We start from the raw sequence: 7,685 nt of genomic DNA, 5'->3' as shown, positions 1-7,685 counted from the left end.
TAATGTCAACAACAAACCACCAGTGGCCCCTGAGTTGACTCGGAGCCATGGCAGCCCCCGGTTTAGAATATCGTTCCATAGCATTTTCATAGGCTGGTCTTTAGGAAGCAGATCACCAGGCCTGTCATTTGAAACTTCCCTGTGTGAACAATAAAGTCTGACTTTTCAGTTTTGAACTAAGCCTTTAACTATATGTATCACCAGGGACCCCAAGGTCAATCACTTAAAAACAACAACAAAAAAAGCTGCCATTGAGTCAATTCTGACTCAGGGCAGCTGCATGTATTTTGAAGTAGAACTGAGTTAGCCACTTTTCAATAACTATGAACTTTTGAAAATAAGCTGCCAGGCTTTGCTTCTGAGAACCCCCAGCATGCATTGAAATCACCCATTCTGGGTTAGTTGTTGATCCCTCTACCACCTGTCTATCAGATTGTCATTCTGTGGTGGCTTGTTGGTTGCTGTGATGCTGGGTGTTGTGCTACTGGTAGTTCAAATATTGGCAAGGTCACTGATAAGTCACCTAATGTGTTGCTAAAAATAGTTCATAAACCTTTACATCAATTTATTGGGAGATCACCCATAAATTCAATCTAGATTCGGAAGAGGGTGTGGAATGAGGGAACTCATTACTGATGTCTAATGGCTCTTAGCTGAAAACAGAGGATACCCAACATTTTTTACCTGTGTTTATTGGCTATGCAAAAGTACTTGTTGAGGATTCCTAGTGGTACAGCAGTTACACACTCAGCTGCACACTGGAAAGTTTGTGAATGGTTCACTTACAGGTTCCATGCGAGAAAGACCGGGCTATCCATTCCAGAAATACTGTAACCTGGAAAAGCTTGTGAAACCGTTCTGCCATGCAATGAGGGTTGAGAAGGAAATTTCTTGCCCATACAAACAATAACCGTGTTCAACTTAGGCAAAACAAATTATAGATATCATTGAGAAGAATGGGAAGTTCAGAGCACTTAATTGTGCTCATGCGGAAACAGGGCAGAGAATAAGAGACAATCATTTGTAGAAAGCAAGGAGATGCTGCCTAGCTTAAAAGTGCAAAAGATGCATGACAAGATTGAATCTTCTCGTCATATTCATTCCATATGCTGAGCAAACAATCAGAAAAGCTGGACTCTAGGAAGACTGCAGCATCAGGAGGCAACAAAGGCTCATTAACAACCAGCACTATGCAGATGCCATGGCCTTTCTTACCGAAATTGAAGACTTACTGATGAAGGTCAAAGACCTCAGCCTTCAGTGTGTATTATCTCAGCATAAAGCAAATAAAATTCCTTACAACTGTACCGAGAAATGTCATGATAAATGATGAGCAAGTTGAAGTTGTTAAGGATTCCATTCTTCTTGGAATCATAGTCAATGTTCAGGGAAGCGGCAATCAAGAAAGCAAACGATTATTGCATTGGACAAATAAGTTGCCAAATACCATTTTGAAGTGCTAAAAATTAAAGATGTCACTTTGATAACGGAGATGTGCTTGAGGCAAGGCATGGCGTTTTCAAAGGTCTCATACATATGCAATAGCTGGACTATGCAAAAGGAAGAGGAATGAAGAATTGACACATTTAATTATGTTATTGGCAAAGAACATTGGGTATATTAACTGACAGAAGGACAAATAAATCTGTCTTAGAAGAAGTATAGCCTTAGAAGAAGTATACCCTTAGAAGTATTTCTTGGAAGCAATGATATTGAGAGGTTTATATATAGTATCAGGAAGAAGCAAGCTTGATGAAGAATGTCATAATTGGGAAAGTGCAGGGCCAGTGGAAAATAGGAAGACCCTCGAAGAGATGGATTGACGCAATGGCGGCATCATTGGACTCAAGCATTTTAAGGATGGCGCAAGACTGGGCATCTGTTATATGTAGGGACACTGTGAGTTGTGGCTAGCTAAGGGCACCGAACAACAGCCGAGCACTTAACCATTTGCCCACCAGCAGATTTCTAAGGCCATCATGTCTAAGGGTAAACTTTCCTTGCCTTAACTGATTTTATAAACCTTCAAATCAGATGACAGAAATTATAAACCCCAAGCTTCTAAAACATACATTGACCAATTAGAAAACTGGGCTTTCGAATTATTACATGATTTCTCTAATAAAACCCAAAGGCACTAATCCAACAATAATCTTTCCTGATTCAAATATTTTCTAGTAGTCTTCCTCTGCAGGATAAAGCACAAATACGGTGCAGTTTGGTAAGGTCATTCTTATACCCATGGTGTCATCCTCCACCCCACTTCCCATAGAGCATGTTGCCAAACAACTCAGGATTGCTTAGCATTTCCTGCACGTCACATTGATTCTCATCTGAGAGCCTGTGTTCAAGATGTCCTATTTTCCTGGAGATTTTCATCCACCTACATTTCCTCTTCTGTCTTTATGGGTGTTCAAACCCAAAGACACAAAGCACTGTCTTAGTGGAAGTGTCTCTGATTCCTTGGGAGGCCTCTTTGTGACCTCCTAATACCCTGTGAATATCCTCATATGGCTCTTAAGCTATTGAGATTGCGTATCAGTTGATTGGCTTATCTATACCATTAAAATCTAAGCGCTTTGAGAATAGAAAGTGTCTTTTCATATATATGCATTTCCAACAAGAAGCAATATCTGGTTCTACCCAAAATTTGCAGCTTCTGTTATATTTCTATGTAAGCTTATGTTTTCATTTCTTCTCTTATTGTGGTTAGCTGCCCTTGAGTTCATTTCCACTTACAGTGACCCTGTCTACATTAGAACGTGCTACTGCGCAGTCCTGTGTCATTCTAACAATTGTTGCTGTGTTTGAGCCCATTGCTATAGCCACTCTGTCAATCCATCTCATTGAGGATTTTCCTTTTTTGTTTTAACTCATCCAATACTTTATCAAGAATGTTGTCCTTCAGGGCCCCCAGTAACAGGTCCAAAGAATGTGTGATGAACTCTCACCATAGTTGTTTAAAAAACAGCACAACAATCCAGTTCTATTTCCAAAACACATTTGTTCATTCTTGTGGAAGTATATGCAATATTATTTGCCAACACCATAATTCAAATGAATTGATTTGTCTCCAATTTTCTTTATTTACTGACCAGCTTGCCAATGCATATGGGACAATTGAATGCGATGGCTTAGACCAGCACACACAATTCCTCAGTGATGTCTTTGCTCTTTAACACTTTGAAAGGTCTTTTTCAGGAGACATCTCTCTCATCAAACTAAACTAGCTGCCACTGAGTCAATACCAACTTATAGAGACCCTGTAGGACAGAATAGAACTGCCCTGGTGATTCCCCTAGATTGTAACTCTTGAAAGGAGTGGGAACCCCAGGCTTTCTCAATGGGGAGCAGCTGGTGATGTGGAACTGAAACCTTGCAATCAGCCGCCCAACTGCTAACCATTCCACTACCAGGATTCCTACAGATATCTCTACTCCCATTTATATAGTTAAAATGAGCCTATTAATTTATAAAATGATTTGAGAGAAAGCAAAACCAGTGACACTTGTATGTGTATGTATATAGAAAGAGATTTATGTATGTCAAAAATGCCTCACATTATTTTGGACGTAAGTCCAGGCCAGTAAAAGTCTGTGAGTCAGATGCTAGCTGGCATCAGATGTAAGCTAACTCGTGTCGCTGCAAGGGCTGGCAAACAGGAAGCAGGACAACGAAGCAGGAAGACCACAGGCTGGAGCATGCAGAGTTGAATTCAAAGTCCACCTAATTAATCCAAGGTCTGAAGTCCATCGATGACTCCTGTGGTCAGCAGGTGACATCATAGGCTGTTGATGAACCAGGTGCAAGATCCAAATCCAGAAGTGACCTAGTTTTCACACTGTGTCAATCTATACTGAGGAGACCACATCCCGAATGAAGCTTCTCTCAATGGTATCAAATTACAGTGTAATTTGTCCATTATATTCCCCCTTCTACTTGATAGAAATGTACATTGAACCATTTCATTTAGCATTTTAAAAATCATCTCAGATATCAACACTCAAATATCATTAAAGAAGTTACAATATTTCCCTTAAGAGTTTTAAAAAGTTATTTAAGCAATATTGGTATTTTTAATGAAGGCTATTAATCAAAATGTCAATAATTCCAATGTACCAGCCAATTTCTGGTAGAAATATGTAGCATCTGCTTTCATAAAGATTTATAACCCTTGGAAATTCTAAGGTGGTGGTGGGGATTACACTCTGTTCTATAGAATCACTGTGAATTAGAATCGACTCAAGAGCAAGGGATTTGCTTTGGTTGTGTGTGGTACTTACAAGACTGGATGAAAGATGGATAGGTGGATGGATGGTGGAAACATAACTATTCAATCCGTTACCCTCCAAAAGTCACTGAGTCCATTTCAACTCATAGTGACCCTATAGGACAGAGTAAACGGTTAGGGACAGAGATTGCCACTCCTGCTGAGTCTTCCTTTTGGGTAACAGCTTAATATTTTAGCTACTGCCCCACTAGTGCTTATTTTCAATGTCATGCACAATTAACATGGGCATTCCCCCTCCCCCATTTGTATGTGTCACCAGCTTCGTAGGCCTGGTGACCCAACTAGCTGGCATTCCTTCCTTTCCCTGTCAACAGAACCCAGCTTTATTTAGAGCACCACTGTGCTATGTTAGACATAGTCAACTTTCCCAATCCTTTGTACTTAGGATGTCACCCAGTTCTGATCAGTGAAGTGAGAGCAGAAGTCCTTGTGTGCGACCTTTAGGGGTGACTATTAAAAAGGGCCGTGTGGGTCTGTGTGCCCCTTTCAACCCTTTCGCTCTACAATGCCCGACAACCCTCAGCCTTATCTGTGGTTTCTGGAGCATGGAATTGGTGCTTTGGACATGCAGCAGTCATTTGCATGAGATCGAAACCTACAAGAAGGCAGAAAGGAGAAAAGACCTTTCATCGTGAATTGAGACACCATGCAATTCCTGGATTGTGCGCCCCACAAATGTTTGCTTCAGAAAATCATTTACACTTGTAAGCTTATGCCCTTCTTTTCTGAAGCTACTTGCACGTTGCACTTTACTTCAATGCCCAGTGAAACAAACAAAGCCTAATTTGTATTTGACATGCTTCTGTTCATCATCGTGATGGTCAAGGCTGTGTGTCAACCTGGTGGATCTCTGCTTCTTGGTGGTTTGTGCCGTAGTGCTCCTCATGCTGAGATCTGTTATGGGAAGGCAGTCCATTGTAAAGGAGTGCTATCTGACTTCTAAGCTCTATGGGCTTTCTGGAAACGCTCTCTGGATTTCGGCTACATCTGGATCCTACACAGGGCTCCGCACCATCGGACCTCCCATTGCTTGGAACTGATCCATTAGCCTGCTGGATGGCCTGTCAATTCTGAGATTCGTTAGCCTCCACAGTGTGTGAGTCAGCAGCCCCCCATCTTACCTTTCGATCTTCGATTAATACGCCTGTACGGCCAGAAATCTGCTGTATGCCCTGCCAATCTTGGGTTTGTCAGCCTCTGCTTCTACATGAGTCAAAAAAACCTTTCAGTCTGATGGCTGATCCGTGAACTTGGAACTTCTCATCCTCTATCGCCATGTGAGGCAGTAAATCAAGACAAATCACTCCATAAACTAGGACATTTCAAACATCTCATGTACATTTTTCATTATTTTTTCATTAAAAAGAGGTTTTGCATCCCTAGAGAACTTAACCAAATGCACTGATTTTTGACTGAATCACTCTGTCTTCTCCCTTAGCAGAATACTGAGAAAATTTTATAATTCTTAAATTTTTTATTCTAATAGTTATATTGAAGTTAAGTCTAAATCTTGAGAATATACTTCACTTTTTCTAGAGACAAAAATATACTTAGAATACTGGGGGGGATGCTAAAGGAAATAATTTTCAATGTTTCCAAATATATGACATTTTATATGAGTATATGATTTATGTTATATACTAAATAGATGCGTTAAATATTCTATGGTAATAGCAATAAATAAGCTGCAAGATTCAAAAAGATTGGTTTATAGCAATGGTTCTCAGCCTGTGGGTAGCAACCCCTTTGGGGGTCGAATGACCTTTTCACAGGGTTTGCCTAAGACCATCAGAAAACACTATTTTTCTGATGGTCTTAGGAACTGACACACTGGCTTTGTATGCATACTTTTGCAAAAATGTAGCAATGTAGTTTACTGTTGTTATATTCAGACTGTTACCCATGCTACACCATGATTCAAGACAAAATTTCCTTTCTTTGTAGTTAGAAATAAATATTTCACAATAAATAATTACATATTGTGTTTGTGATTAATCACTATGCTTTAATTATGAATTCAATTTGTAACAATGAAAATATATCCTGTATATCAGATATTCATTCACTTTATGATTCTTTACAGTAGCAAAATTACAGTGATGAAGTAGCAACAAAAATAATTATATGGTTGGGGTCACCCTAACATGAGGAACTGTATTAAAGGGTTACGGCATTTGGAAGGAAGGTTGAGAACCACTGGTAAAATAGCCATAGTAATTATAAATATGAGCCATTATTATTCTATGAAAGAGCAATTAAAATACATTATTTGTGGAAACAGATTTTTCCAATGAATTTCTAGATTATCGCAATATTTTAAAAATTATTATTTTCTTTATAATTTCCTAAAAGAAAAACTTTAGTGTAACCTAAATGATTTCGCTGGAATTTATAGGGAAAAAATTATTAAGTCAAAGATTGGCTTTGACTTAACCTACAATATTAAAACTACTACTTAAACTTATAAAATATCAAAAGCCTTGGTGGCCTAATGCATTAAGCAACAGGCTTCTAATTGCAAGGTCAGCAGTTCAAACCCACCAGACTTTCTGTGGGAGAAAGAAGTTGTATGCTCCCATAAAAATTCACAATCTCAGAAACCTTTGTGAGCACTTCTATTCTGTCCTAAAGGCTTGCTGTGGGTCCTCTGCGTTTCCCGCATGGAGAAGCTGTGTGGCCACATAGTTAGGATGCCCCGTGGCAGCCAGAGCCCAACCTCCCGCATGGCCGCTCCCACCAGCGGAGCCCCTCAGATGAGAGGTGCCCCCAGGCCAGCGCCAGCTGCCCACCCACCAGCTGCAGCCCCACCAACTGCAGTCGGCTCACGGGCTGCTGCACCTACAACCCGGTCTGATAGTTCTGAAAACGACCACAATAGCCGATGTGGCTGTTGGCTCTGCTGTTGGGCACACCCTGGGCCATGCCAGCACTGGAGGTTCCATAGGGGGAAGCAGGGCTGAGGCCGCCAGGCTAGGCATCACTTACCCAGAGCCTCAGGGAGCCCAGCAGGTGTACCAGCAGCTGCAGTTTGGTCCCTGCCACTGAGGTGAAGCAGTTTTGGAGTGTGCCCAGAACCAGGGCAACCTCAGCTCTGCAGGGTTTCAGCAAGGTGCTGAAGCAGTGCAAATTTGCGAACGGATTGGCCTAATCACATTCAGATCGAGGAACTGGGAAATTCATCTGTCATGACCAAGTTAATTTAGCATAAATCGATAACTGAGAGTAGCCATGTAAAGTGTACAAGTTAAACCTCACCTCCATCATTAATCACTTCCTTGCTTTCAGAATACCCTTGGAAGAAGGCCTTTTTCTATATTGAGATGATGCCACAAGTTTGGGGCTGGGGTTGTATGGCCCCCTTAATCTAGCTGTTGTGATATAAGTATTTGAATTC

At 40.8% G+C, this 7,685-nt stretch overlaps 1 pseudogene; it reads left to right on the top strand.

The window, feature by feature from the left end:
- The first annotated feature begins 6,981 nt into the window (after window positions 1–6,981).
- On the top strand, window positions 6,982–7,439 carry LOC142424954 (coiled-coil-helix-coiled-coil-helix domain-containing protein 2 pseudogene; annotated as a pseudogene).
- The last annotated feature ends 246 nt before the right edge of the window (window positions 7,440–7,685 follow it).

Source organism: Tenrec ecaudatus, chromosome 13 (genome assembly GCF_050624435.1).
Source record: "Tenrec ecaudatus isolate mTenEca1 chromosome 13, mTenEca1.hap1, whole genome shotgun sequence".
Classification (NCBI taxonomy): Eukaryota; Metazoa; Chordata; class Mammalia; order Afrosoricida; family Tenrecidae; genus Tenrec; species Tenrec ecaudatus.
This window is presented reverse-complemented; position numbering and strand designations above follow the sequence as displayed.